This window comes from Cricetulus griseus (genome assembly GCF_003668045.3).
Source record: "Cricetulus griseus strain 17A/GY chromosome 1 unlocalized genomic scaffold, alternate assembly CriGri-PICRH-1.0 chr1_0, whole genome shotgun sequence".
Classification (NCBI taxonomy): domain Eukaryota; kingdom Metazoa; phylum Chordata; class Mammalia; order Rodentia; family Cricetidae; genus Cricetulus; species Cricetulus griseus.
This window is the reverse complement of record NW_023276806.1, coordinates 1,936,997-1,952,303: the sequence shown is the minus strand read 5'-3', so window position 1 is coordinate 1,952,303 and position 15,307 is coordinate 1,936,997.

The window sequence follows — 15,307 nt, the reverse complement described above, 5'->3', positions numbered from 1 at the left end:
CAGATTGGATAGATGATCTTGATCAGCTGCTCAGGTGTCATCATTAATTCCTCTTTCTTCCCATCAAAACTGCACTCTGAGAGGAAGCCTCTGTGCAAAGTTAAAGGGAGTTGCAAAAGGAGTTCTTAATTGGTCTAGCTAATAAAAGTCTGGAGTCAGATATAAAGATCGGAGAGATCGGAGAGAAGGAGCAAGCAAGTAGTGACCACTTTCTTGGGTTGAGGCATCTGTATAAGGGATTTAAAGTTCTGCTCAACAGATTGTTCTTTTTGCCCGTGGATTTATCTGTTTATATAAATATGGACATGTGGATGTTCCTTTTGTACTTTGGTCATGTATAATATTGCTTTATTTCATTGACCACAGTGGACCCTCCCACCTTGTTTGGCTTCTGTGACCCTTTGACACCAGTCAGATAGAAATAACCTCTAGAAATCAACATTTCCTGTATGGTATTTGCAAAGACTGAGTGCCCTCTTATTAATTCTAATTACAAATTACATTGCTACAATATGGCTCACTGCATACATGGCATGAGGCTCCTTGGAGCTGGGTAATTGTGTGCTGGAGCTGGTAAGAAATTCCTTAGAAAAGAAGTTTTTCTAATTCTTTGTAGACTAAGGAATGAAAGCACAAACGAGATGCCCTGCAAGATGACGTTAACCTTTCATAACTGAAAACAAGAACTGCTGACATCCAGTACTGAACCTCTCCACCACTGGACCTTGATTCTTACAGGGATCCAGCTCTCCATGACCACAAATGTCCTTGATGATGAAAGTGGTATCTTGTGACTTTAATCAAATCCAGCTTGCTATGCAAGGAAACAGTTGGCATTTTCCTAGGGCACTGATTAATGCAGAAACACTTAGTCTCTTAGCTAATGTGAATAATTATAAGACAACCTATTTGACTTTATAAGAAATCAGTTATTTGTGATTGGTGTCTACACTCAACACAAGAGTTGTACTTCCTAAGACTTTCTTGACCTCTGAGAAAATGTAACACAGGGTTGCTACTCAGGGCCATAAGGGGATAAGGGCAGCCCCTAGTTCCCAGCTTTCTGATGTGCCAGACATAAGAAAGGTGTCAGGAACCATGCCAGCATGAGCTGACCCTCCCACACACACATACCTTTAAATCAGTTCTTGGAACTGCATGGTGAGTTAGCTGGTCTTTTTTACTGGGTGTGGCCTGAGCATATATGAGACCTCAAAGCCCACCTCCACAGTGACACACTTCCTCCAGCAAGACCACACCTGTTCCAACAAGGCAATGCCTCCTAATAGTACCATACCCTCTGAGCTTATGGGGCCAATTACATTCAAACTGCCACATTCCACTCCCTGGCTCCCATAAGCTCACAACAATATCATAATACAAAATGCATTTAGTATAACTTCAAAAGTCCCCATAGTCTAACAGTCTCAATATTTAAAAATCCAAACTTCTGAGATTCATACAATCTCTTGACTATAATCCCCTATAAATTAAAAAAAAACAGATCACATGCTTCCAAGATATACTGTCACAGGCTGTACATTACCATTCCAAACACATAGGGAAGAGGACATAGTGAGGAAATACCAGAGCAAAGCAAGACCAAGCATCAGCTGAGTGAACTCTAAACTGCATCTCCATGTCTGATGCAAAAATTCTCTTCAGATCTCCAAGTGCCTCCATCTTTTTTGACTGCAACTCAGTTCTTTCTCTTGGGCTGGTTCCACTCCCTGTTAGCAGCTCTCCTCAGCAGGTATCCCACAACTCTGGCATCTCTAACATCTTGGAGTCTCCAAGGCAATCCAGGTTTCAACTTCACAGCTTCACACAATGGCCTCTCTGGGCTTTCATCAGGGACACCCCTGACACATGCCTGACCTCAGTGGCTTTCCCTTGGTCATGGCGGAAGGTTCCATATTGCCCTTCTCCTATCCTTGTCTCTAAAGCCAGAAACATGTGGCCAAAGCTGTCGAGTTCTCCTGCTTACTGGGGCTGGAACATGCCCCCCTTATTTAATTATATCTTCACCAACTTTGCTTTTGATGGTTTCCTTCACTGTTTAAGCTTGTCTGTCCTGAAACTAGACTTGTAGATCAGGTTGGCCTCAAACTCAGAGATCCACCAGCCTCTGCCTCTGAGTGCTAGGATTAAAGGCATGTACCACCACACCTGGCTGTAAGCTTTTATTTACTGCCTTTTCACAAGTTGGAAACTTGGCTGGGTGGGATCTTGCCCTGAGGTCACCACTCCCTTTATTCCATTTCTTAATCAATTTATTTTCTTGAACACAGGACTTGACTTCATTCTACTTCCTGGTGTTCCTTCTCCCCTCAAATTGAATGTTTTGTATTTTTCCTTTCTCTGCTTGCTCGTTTTCATTATAAATCCTCACTAGAGTTACCACTAATAACCCCACAACAGAGTCTATACTAGGCTGTTTTGAGATTTCCTCAGCCAATGCAATTAATCCAAAACTCTCTGCTTTAGCCACAGACAGGCAAGTCTGACAAGGGCAAAAAGCAGCCACATTCTTTCCCAAATGCCGCAAGAATGGTCTCTAGGACACATACTAATATTCTCCTTTGAAACCTCTTGATTCAGGTACCCATGGTTCAAATCACTCAGCACCACTGTCTTCCATGTTGCTACTAGCATGGCCCATTAGGAAACCCTTTAAGAGTTCAACTGCTTTTCTAATCCACAGTCCCAAGGTCCATAACAGGCCTATCATAGCAATACTCAGTCTTTGGTACCAACTTCTGTTTTAGTTATGGTTTCTATTGCTGTGAAGAGACACCATAACCATGACAGCTCTTATAAAGGAAAACATTGAATTGGATGGCTTATAGCTTTTGAGTTTTAGTCCAGTATCATCATGGTTGGGCAGGCACACAAGGTGCTGGAGAAGGAACTGAGAATTCTACACCTTGATCCTGCAGGAAACAGGAAGTACATTGATGTAGGGAACAGTGCAAGCCACAACTGCTAGAAGCTGGCTACAGGTGTGCCTGACCACACCTGCTAGGGCATGGTCAAGGTTTGGTCAGGATGACGCATGATAGGTTTTTAAGGGGCTGCAAGGCACATAGGACCCTTCTCTCTGGCCTTCCTGCCTTGCTGCCCCTGGCATGCTCTGGCTTGTGTTTGGCTGGTGTTTATCCAACTAAAGATATCTTCACCTTACAGGCTACGGATCTTCTCGTAATACACTGATACAATGGGTGTGGCTTAAGCATGTATGAGACCCCAAAGCCTGCCTCCACAGTGGCACACTTCCTCCAATAAGGCCATATCTACTCCAACAAAGCCACACCTCCTAATAGTGTCACTCCCTATGAGCTTATAGGGACCAATTACATTCAAACTACCACACCCACCATGATGACAATGGACTAAACTTCTAAAACTGTAAGCTACCTAATTAAATGTTTTCCTTTATAACATTTCCCATGGTCATTGTGTCTCTTCAGAGCAATAGAAACACTAAGTAAGACACAGGGTCTTGTTATGTTACTTCAGTTGTTCTGGAACTCATTCTGTAGACCAAGCTGGCCTCAAAATCAGAGATCCACCTTCTCTGCCACCCAAGTGCTGGAATTTAAGAGTGGGGTTTGGATTAAAATCAAACTATACCAAACTTTTTAAATCCCAGCACTCAGGATGCAGAGACAGGTAGATCTCTGAGTTTGAGGCCAGCCTTGTCTACAAAGTGAGTTCCAGGATAGCTACACAGAGAAATCCTGTCTTTAAAAACCAAATTTAAAAAAAAAGCTGGCCTTGTTTCCATTTCAAAGTTACAGAAACAGAGATTTGAAGAGGTTTGTATTAATAAGTTTTCTCATAGTTGCGACTAACAAAAGCAACTTAAAGAGGAAGGGGTTTTTGACCTGCAGCTTGGGGACACAGTCTGTTACCCAGGGAGGGCTTAGAGTCAGGGTTGTGAGGTGTCTGACCTCATTCACCACATTCACAGTCAGGAAGCAAAGGGAGTAAATGCTAGTGCTCAGATCAGTTCTTCCTTTCTATTCAGTCTAAACTCCAGCTCCTGGAATGGTGCCATCCACAATCAAGATGGGTTTTCCCTGGATGGTGTGGTGGTGCATGCCTTTAATTCCAGTACTCAGGTGTCAGAGCCATGTGAAACTCCGAGTCCACAGCCTGTCTGGTCTACAAAGCAAGTTCTGGACCAGTCAAATCCATATAGTGAGACCCAGTCTCAAAAAATGACAAAATGGGTGGGTCTTGTCTGCTCAGGTGAGTCTTCCTCAATACACACACCCAGAGGAACACTTCCATGGTGATCCCAACTCCTAACAAGTTGACAAACAAGACTGTCTCAAAATCATTGTTTTCTACATACCACTAGATTTACAGAGTGGACTTTTCTGTGGTTTTGTGGGAGTCATTCTTGGATGAATTTAACTCCACAGATAAACTTTCTCCACTCCAGTGGGAGTTTTCAAAACTGGCTGCAGGCATGAGAATGACTTGAGAAGATTTATAAAAAATAATGATCTGTGGTCTAATAATTCTAGAGTGCAGCGTAGGCACAGGCAGTTTCTAAGAGTTCCCCTGGGACCGCATGTGTCTCCTTCCACTTACCCTTTTAAGTAGAATTTTGTAATGTCCTTCCAGACTTGAAAGTAGTCTTATGCAGTTATTTAATTCTTAAACCAAGCCAAATTGGAACTAATACTCCTATTTCACAAAAGAGAAAAAGTGGGACTCAAGGAGTCTGAAACTCTTAACCCAATATTGTAAAATCAGCTTCTGAGACCCAAGAGAATCTGGAAAGGACTCTTTAGTCTCAATCCTAATTTATGACGTAATGCCCTCCCCTCTGTACCTCTCCCCCCCTTCCACTTCTCCTTCTCGTGTGTTTCCAAATCCATCTGCAGGGACCACTTGGATGCCATCCACAACTATTAAGTACAGAAAGAGGAACTTGAGGACAGATTCACTAGTAAGGAAATGTAGGTTAGGAATAAAAACAGAGAGATGGAGAGAGAAGAATAACCTTAATAAGTTGTTTTATTTTTTAAATCTCAGGTTCCTGGACATTGCTGACCTATGTCACTGTTTTATTGTCAGAATAAGTTCCACAAGTCAGAGGGTGTTGTACCCACCTAATCCATCGCTATTCCTCTCATAATGATCAACTTTGAGGGTTGTGGTAACCTCGGGGACGCAGCAAGCTCCCGCAGCTTTGCTGACTTAGAATTATGAGAAAACCTTCTCATACAGTTCTAGAAAGCCAAAGCTGAACTTGAGGTGTGGACAGGGCCATACCTGCCTCTTCATCTCAGAGTTCCTGGCTGTGGCAGCAACACTTCAGTCTCTACCAATTGTTTCCTTATTCCCCTCAACTCTCACATTCTTCTCTGCTTTTCTCTTTTAAGGTGATGTGTGGATGGATTTCACAACCAGCTGGGCAATTCTACCTCAGACTCTCAAGGCTCAGAACTTCACAACTGCAAAGATGCTACTTAGAAGTACGGTAGCATTAACTTTTCTAGAAATAAGGATGTGGGCACATCTTTGGGGACCAATGTTTAACTCATTGCATATCTGAGTCACTACTCCTTGGTCATGGATTGCACTAAATCTTTACCACTGTGGCTACAATCTCTGGCTCACCTATGTATGGGTCCTACCATGTCTGTCCATGTAGGTCTCTGCAGATTCCAGAAAGTTCCCTGTTACAATAAATCTTTCCGCCACCTGCTTGAGTTCTGCCCACCACGTGGATGGACAAAATAATATACAGAGACTTATATTAGGTACAAATGATGCTTGGCCAATGACTAGGATTTCTCATCTGTTAGCTCAGTCTTAAATACCATAAATCTATATATTTTATAAGACTTATCTTATTTAGGATCCTGGGATGAGGACGCCTTCCATTGGCATCCTCATCCCAGGATCACATGGTGACTCTGAAGGAAGAGAGAAGGGGCCCACTTCCTTCTTCCCTTGTTTATGTATGAGTCTCCCTGCTATGTCATTTCCTGCCTGGATCATCACTTCTTTACTACATTTCTCAGAATCCTCCTTGACTCCTAGTCCCAAGTAACTTGCTCCCTCATTGGCCAAACAGTACTTTATTCAACAATCAATAAGATGAACATATGTAGGGGAAGCTGTAGCCACACCTTCTTAGGGGCTGGCTACAGGTGTGCCTGACCACGCTTGTGAGGGCGTGGTCAGAGTGACATAGTGTGACTGCTTTTGCGCTTTCGGTTTCTCTTTGCTTCTTGCTGTACAGACTGCTGCCGTGCCGGCTAGCTAGGTCGCTCTGTAAGTAAGGTTTTTCCCTATTAAATACTCTTATATTTCTACCTGACTCCGTATTGGTAATTTCCCACTATAAACATATACAGAAGTACATTCTCCATCAGTTCCCCACACTCTCCCAATCTTTCCCTCTATATTCCCCATCTCCCACTTACTTTCCTTCAGTCTAGATCGTGATGGTTTTCACCCTTTCCTGTTGTAGTCAGCAGTCATTGTGAAATTGCTTCTTTTTCTTCCCAAGTCTTTTAATCTCTTGACTTCCCATCTTGACTTGAGCCTGTGTCAATCGACCTTCTTGGTCATAGCTGAACGCCTCTCTGCACTTCTGAACAACTCCCCATGCATTTGGATAGTGGCTCATTTATCTCCCTGCTGGCCACTGCCTATGGTTCACAGCCACGTTTTCAGCATGCAGGGTTCTCACAGGAGCTGAAGTTCCTTACAGGATGACTGGAAGATTTCCCCCTAGCTGGCTCCCTTCCTTTCTTCAGTACCACTGATTTGTCTTACTCACTTCATTCAGGAATTTTCTTTGATACCACTACCATGTGACTTACTTTTACTGTTGCCATAATAAAAGTGCCGTGACAAAAGCAACTTTAAAAGGACTTAGTTTGTTTCATAGCTGTAAGATACTGTCCACCATGGTGGGGAGGCATGGCAGCAGGAGCGTGGGGGTTGGCTGCTCATGTTGTACCTGTAGTCAGAATGTAGAGAAAGATAAACGCTGGCACTCATTTCACTTTCTCCTTTACATCAGCTCAGCTTTTTGCCCCTTTGAGTGGCCATGCGCATATTTAGGGTGGCTGTCACCACCTCCACCAGCCTAATGTGGATAATCCTTCCCAGGCACACACAAGCTTGTCTCCTGGGTGACTCTAGATTCTGTCATGTGATAGTCTATATTAAGCATCACATTCACTATTTGTCATCATTGGCTTGTGGGCTGTTTTTACTATTTTCTCACTCTAAGTTTGTTTAATGGGGATTAAATTCCACATCTAGGACTTTCTTCAATGCAAATTATTTTCCCGGTGGAGAGCTTGTAGCTGGCTGTCATAATGTTACCAAGTTGTTAAGCTCACCTTCTTCCTGACACTCCAGGCAAGGGGGCAAGGTCCCCAGGTCCACAGAGCACTGCTTGAACCTCAGTTGCCTTTCATGACCAGAAACGCATTTCACCAATGAAGAGAGCATTGGCAATTTTCAGATAGATTTGCGGAAAGAAAACAGTAAGCAGACATTTCATTTCCATATCACTTATTCTGTTATGTTATTTGTCTTTGTGTTTCCAAAATTTATCCTCTGTATTCAATGTTACAAGTCAAAGAATAAGTTGAGGGAATGTTAATGATGTCATGTCATAGCTGGAAGACTGGGTGTGAGCTGCCACTTTGTATTGGTTGGGAGAGGATGTTTGAACGCCACAGTCCTAGTTTCATTGTCTGCAAAAGGGGATCAATAATGTCTACAACACTGAGGTATTATCAGCAGCCGCTGCTGGTGGCAGGAGAGGGATTGAAGGCGAAACATTGAGAAATAAATAGAAACCTAAACATACTTTTGCCCAAAGGGAAACAGTGGCCCATATCCCACAGCAATTCTCATCTGTGACAGAATTTTATTAAAATGTTCCAATTTTGATTTGAACAATTACATAACATTCTCTTTGACGGAAAAAAATTAATGTGCCTTTTAGAACCATAAAAGACAGCCAGCTACCCTTCACAGCAGACACCCAGGAGTTCCTGAGGAGTGTCACACTCGTTGAGGTCATTTAGGAAGCTAAGAATTGGATGTCATTTTCTGGCAGACTTACAGACTCTCTCAAAACGACATAAGAAGATTAAATGTATCTGGCTTTTCAGAGCATTCTTTTCCATTTTGATCAAAAGCAAAGTTTGCTTCTTGGTGTACACAATTTCATTTTTAAATTCGGCAAATGATGTATAACAATTTTCCCATTAGGTACAGAGTATCTTCATTTTAAGAATAAAGCTGTTAAGTTTCAGAGATTTGAAGAAAGTAGAAAATACTATTCAAACATCAGGGAATATCAACTTGCCTTCTGTAGCGTTTTTGTTCTCAGAATCCGAGGGACTTGGGAACACTAAGAATTTCATTGACACAGTAGTTCTTAAAACAAGTTTTTCTTGAATTATTTTAACACTTTGTACAATAAAATTTTAATTATTTTAAAATTTAAAATTAAAAAATAAATATTTAATTATTTATGAGAAAGTACTGACTATTAGAAGCTAGTTCTTAATCATGTGCAAGGCATTTCACATATCTGCAAAAAAATCAAACACTAATGTGGAAACATATGAAGCTGCATTAAGCTGTTATTATTATCATTATTATTGTCTTAGGGTTTCTATTGCTGTGAAGAGACATCATGACCACAGCAACTCTTATTAAGGAAAACATTTAATTGAAACTTGCAATTTCAGAGGTTTGGTCCATTACCATCATGGTGAGGAACATGGCGGCAGGCAGGCAGACATGGTGCTGGCTACACCTTGATCAGAAGGCAACAGGAAATGGACTGAAACACTGGGTGTGGCTTGGGCATATATGAGACCTCAAAGCCCGCCCCCACAGTGACACACTTCCTTCAACAAGGACACACCTCCTAATAGTGCCATTTCCTTTGGGGACCATTTTCTTTCTAACCACCACAATTATCATTTTACAGGTTCTCAAATATTCCAGGATGGATTCAGGCTTTCTATGTAGTCCATGACAACCTTGAGGTCCTTCTTCCTTCACCTCCCAAATGCTGGAACTATATGCATGCCACTGTGCCCAGCTAGATTAAACTGTCACTAAAATAATGGTTTCTCTCTGTGGTCTTGTCACCTGCTAAACAAGGCAGACTGGAGAGAGCCCACATCAGCAATCACTGGAAAGCAGTGTGTATAGATAGGCCTGCGCTGCCACTCCCAGAACACAGGTAGGTCTCTCTCAATGCCTTCCTTACCACTCTGCCTTACACTGAAGCCAGGCAGTGCTGTAGGCTGGGGAGAAAGAGGCTCTGCATGCCAGAACTCCTGGTTCTGCTTAATCACTGACTTTAATAAGCATCTGAGCTACACAGACTGTCATGAAGATTGTTTAATATGTAAGGAACCTGCCACAGAGTGGGGAAATCACAAACTCCTGCCCTCAGGTCATTGAACTGCATCATGGAATACAAGGCAGACAACAGTCTGAGATGCTGTGGGCTTGAGCTTGCAGACTACATGCTGTTTGAGAGGCTTGGTTGTATTCTTTGCTCAGATGTAGTAACTACTCACCAGGAAGGAAGCATTATTTAAAGTCAAATATGGCCTTCTAGGAGCAGTCATCTCACCAGTTTATTTCAGGATCTGAAGTGTGTGTGGCATCATACTGTCTGCTAGAAAGTCACAAAGGTGAACTAAGTCCAGGGGGGCTGCAGCTTATGGGAGGGTGGGGTGGGGGTAACAAGAGTAAGAATGAACTTTTGCCTGGGGCCAGTATAACATGTCCCAGTAAACACCGATGATAGTCCTTCACTCCTGGTTTTCTCTGCTGCCTTCTCACTCAGCACTAATCAGATATAGTGCAGGTGTGCTAAACAAATGTCAGCAAGTGGAAACTACCCTCAACCAGGTGTCCTTCTGTGGCAGGCACTGTTTGGGGAACTTATCTTGCTCAAACCTGGGAGAGGGTTATCAGGAACTCCACAGGTGAAAAATTACAGGTGTAATACAACCCAGCCAGAGTCTATGAGTGGTGGAGTTGAGAACAAAATGCAAGTTTACTTTCCCCAAAGCATCTCCCGCAGAAATTCACGCTTGCCAAATCATCTCTGAACAATTATTTCCAAGCCAGCCTTGTTGTTGTGCAAAAATACCCAACAATCAACTCATGGCAGTAGGTTGAGGGGGATGACATTTGTAGCTGGATGTTGGCTGGATCCATGTTGTGAGCCCCTGATAAGCATATCAGGGCAGCAGGAAGACAAAGGCAGAGCCTAGCCTCTCACCTCAGGGAAGAAGACAGGAAGCTGCAGAAGAACTGGAAAAGGGATGGGATGGGGATCTGGATAGTCCTTTAAAAGGCATACCCCCAGAACCCACTTCCTCTAAGAGGCCATAGCCCATTTTTCTGTAAAAGTAGCAAAGTGTCAGTCAGCCCACTGGTGTCAGCACCCATTATCCAGGAACTTCAGGACCCCAAGCCAGGGAGCAGGCCTTTAACTCAAATCAGCTTGGTGGGACAAATTCAGATCCAAACTGTAGCCCATATTGACAGGCACGCTTGAAAAACAGTGCCTGGCCTAGGAAACTCTTGTCAGCACGACCCTGGTCTGTTTTTCTTTTCCTTTCTCAGTAAGACTGAATCACAGACTGTGCAACATTTGCCAATGCCCCTGATAGCTGCCATTTAGATGCCCTTTCCCAAGACTCAGGCTGCATCTATCCATCTCCTTTACACCATGTTTCATGTTGAACAAAGCATCTGCTAAGAACCGGGGACCTTCTGTCATCTCCTTTGGTAATCTAACATTGGCATACTTTTGCACCTTTCCTTTCTTGGGCTACATCTTTGCTATTTTTATGGCTGCTGTAGTTAGAGCTAAAGAATGCTATGTGAGCCTGCAAATGCCCAAACAAGGAGGCTGTGCCAAGCATACAGTTCCACCCCAAGGCCGACGGCCTAGCGGCCATTCCTTCCTTGTGGGTGATCACAGGCCATTATGGGTGTGCCTGCATTTAAAACCCGGAGAGAATTTTGTCTTCTTGTTTTCGCCTTAAAATTATTTTTTGTCAGTTAACTAGAATAGTAGAGTGAAAGAACATCTACAAAAAACTTAAAACAAATAAACAAAACAAAACAGGAAAAAGCAAAGTAGTGGAGCATCAGCCCTGAGGTCACCAAAGTGTATCTGGCTACCTCACATCTGATAGTGTCTGACTGTAGGTCTGGCACAGCTGACTGTAGATCTCCTATATCTGACTGTAGGTCTGGCACAGCTGACGGTGGCTGCAAAAGCTGTGATTGTTCTTACTGTTAGTTTCTTGTATCTTATTACAGGCCTGCCATAGAAGACTGTAGGTATACCATCTCCGATTATAGATTGTATCTCAATATAGGTCTGTCTTATATTATAGGTCACAACTCACTGTGGCCTGTCAAATCTCACCTTAAGTCTGTCACATTGACCTGTAGGCCTCAGATGGCATTTTCAGGTTATGGGTGCATGCCTAACCAAGTGAGAACTCAGGAGAACCATTCAAAAATCAAGTGAAAACAATAGAGAAGTTCCTTCACTTTTCACTAACTAATCATTACTTGGGTGCTGTTGTGATGTGTGGCAGTCCCTGCCTGCTGGATGCTTATGGTCTAGAGCTAGGAATAGAGACAGGACTACCAGTTGCCGTGTAACAGGCTGCTTTGCTGACACTATTGCAGACTGTACTTAGAATTCAAAGGAGTGACTCAACAGAACTAGGTAAAGACAGCTAAGGAAACCCTGCTGGGAGGAAGAAAGGCTGTGAATGGAAGTCCCTGTGGCAAGGCAGGTTCCAGAGATGGTGGAGAGCAAATCAGTACAAGAAAGCACAAGGACTTGTCATGCTCACAGAATTAAAGAAAGAAAAATTGTCCCTCAGGAGGTATATTAAGCCTTCAGGTCACATAGTGGGTCTTTCTTTGAGCCACCTGCTCCCAAATAATGACACAGAGACTTCTTATTAATTAGGAAAGCTTGGCCTTAGCTTAGGCTTATTCCTAACTAGCTCTTATTCATGTTAATCTATGTTCTGCCATGTGGCTTGTTGAATCTTCTCCATTCTGTACATTTGACTTCCTCCATGTGTGCCTGGTAAATTCTCCAGTCAGATTCTTGCCCAGAGATCCCATCTCTGACTGGAAGTCCCACCTATCCTCTCCTGCCTGCCTATTGTCTATTTAACTCTTTACCAAACCAATCAGAAAGTGCCTTAGGCAGGCAAGGAAGGACAGAGACACATCTTCACTCAATGTGATCAAATATCTCACAACATTTCCCCCTTTTGTCTAAACAAAAAAGGTTTTAACTCTAACTCGGTAAAACCATATACACTAAGAACAATTATCAGGTAAGAACTACATTCACAATGTCCAGTCTGTTTTGGATTTGGCAACTTTGGAGAAAGTACTCTATTATTTGTCCTATCTTGGTGAGGCCAGAGTTTTGTCCCTAAATCACTCTCTGACATAACTTGTATTACCAACCTAAAAGTACCATTTTAGACCTTAAAAGGTTTTTCGGATAAACGACTGAAGCTTTTATGTTTCTCAACCTTTATAAAATTTACAACTCTTTTGTGAGTTTCTTTCCTGAATTTGATGGCAAATAAAACTGTAAAACTATAAACCGTCTAGTCTCCAACCACATCAGAGACCTGAGAAGGATAAAATATTACCCAAGTAAACAGGAAATACAGAGCAAGCAACTTCCAAAATGATAGAAATGACAGAGACATATGGTTGCTTGAACAGTCACCCAAGTTTCCTCTGCAACACTGGAACATCCATCTTTGACCTACAGGCTAAAATATCTATCAGACTTTTCTGTGAAGCAGAAAATTTTAAGGACTGTCTGCCTTGTCTTGGCAAAGTTAGGCAGTCGACTTCCTGTGTGTCCTATTGATCCACTTTGTACAATATACTGCCAGCAGCTGAGTCAAGGGAAATTTCTTACCCAGTGGCTAGCTTTGCCACACTGAAAGCAAACTCCACACAGAGGTTCTTCGATGCTCATCATCTTCTCTCAAGTAGATATTAGTGCTGTCAGGAGCAGACATATCTCACTGTCATGAAAAGATTTGTGTTATTAAAATGTCATAAATGCCATATTCTGTGGATCTCTGAATTGTTTGAAGACCACCTGTCTATATAAAACATATCTCTGTTTAACCTTGGAAACATACCTAACATGACTACAATTTGGATTATTATAGATGACTAACTACTAACCTGCACTTCTTTTTTTCATATTTTAATTAGAAAGAAGATTATTTTACATGTTAGTCCCAGGTCCTTCTCCCTCCCCTGCCCCCCCCCCCGAGAACTAACACTCTACCTATCCCATACCCTTTCTGCTCCCGAGGGAGGGTGAGGCCTTCAGAGTCTGTCATATCCTTTGGGATAGGGCCTAGGGCAACCCCAGTGTTTCTAGGCTCAGAGAGTGTCCCTCTATGTAGAATGGGCTCCCAGAGTCCACTCCTATGCTAGGGATAAGTACTGATTCACTATCAGGAGCCCCATAGATTTCCAAGGTCTCCTCACTGACACCCACATTCAGGGGGTCTGGATCAGTCCCATGCTGGTTTCCCAGCTATCAGTCTGGGGACCAAGAGCTCTTCCTTGTTCAGGTCAGCTGTTTCTGTGGGTTTCATCAGCCTGGTATGGACCCCTATGCTCATCTGTCCCAACCTGCACTTCTTAATTATCCTAAAGAGTTTGTAATAATGGCTCTCAAGGACTAGAACCTTACTTTACATTTTTAAATGATCTGCATAGGCACAACGCCTTAAACAAAGGTAAAAACATATACTGCATGTTACAGCAAAAATAACCTTGAATTTATAACAATATACAAAAATCTATACCAATGTAAAGCATCTGACACTAGTAGTTGCTTTTTAGTTTAAAAGTAGATCCAGTAATCTATCCTTTTATCCTATCATCCCTAAACCCTTCTCCTTTTTTCACTAGATGGGTATCAAGAAAGAGGGACAGAGTAAAGATAAAGAAAAAAGAAAGAAATCCCTGAATCCAAGTGTCTTTGTTTAGTTTCCTCCCTGATCATGACCAATAACAACTTGCCACTAACCCCTCTAAACAATGACATAGCCCTCTGAACAACCAAAATCCACCTACCCCACCTCTTGGGAATGTAGGTGTTGTGTTCTTAAAATTACTTCCTGTTATCTGGGGGCAACAGCATATTTAGGGAACCCTGACAAAATTGGAACAATGGACAAGTCCTGAGAGATCTAACTGTATCATTTGTTGTCCAGTCTCTGTGTTATGGGAAGTTGCAAGCCTTAATTGGAGTCCTGGCTGGAATAGTCTGTGAGGCTGAACCATCTTAGCTAACTGCTTTGAAGTTGTCCTGGATGCAGATTTATGAGGAAACTGATATGGAGACATTCCGAGAGGCTGGATCACCTGAGCTACTTGTCTTCATTGGTGTCTGGTCCCTTTTCTCTGGAAGGTCACACACACACACACACACACACACACACACACACACACACACACACACACACACAATTAATTCAGCAGTTTGTTTTCCACAATCCAGTATCTCTCAGCAGCTGTCATTTTTTTGTTCATTAGCATTTTTAAAATTTAAAGTTAATAAGGTACTCTATAGGGTCCAAATAACCCATATTATAATATTTCCCATCCTTATGTGGCTTATTCTTTATGTATTACTTTATTTTCTCTTTAAAGAGTTTGCTTTATTATTTTCAAACTATTCTTTGATAATGACTATCATTGCCCATTTTCCTTTCTTTCTTCAGCACCTACACACAATTTCAAGCATACTGTGCCTGTTCAGAGGTTTTCTCATTCTGGACCTGGCTGTCTGCACACTGTGACTCTGGGAAAACTTACCTTTTGCCCATCTGTGTGTCTCCAGACTTTTTTTGTGGCTCTGCTTATCACATGTTGCTGGCAGCTGACTCCATCTCCCTTGGGTCCTCGAGAGCCAAGCCTAATGCCTTCAAGCACCAGTCAGGAGCTGTACCTATCTGCCCCGGCTCTGGTAAATTGTTGGGCCCATGCCATGGCCGGTGTTTCTACCTAATCTCCTGGCAGCTGCTCGCAGGCCATACACTTGGATGTATGTGCCTCCCCATTGGATGCCAAATATAATGGGTCTTTCTTTGAATTGCCTGCTCCTCAATAAATGACTTGGAGACTTGTTATTAAGTGTGAAAACTTGGGCTTAGCTTAGGCTTGTTCCCAACCACCTCTCATCACTTAA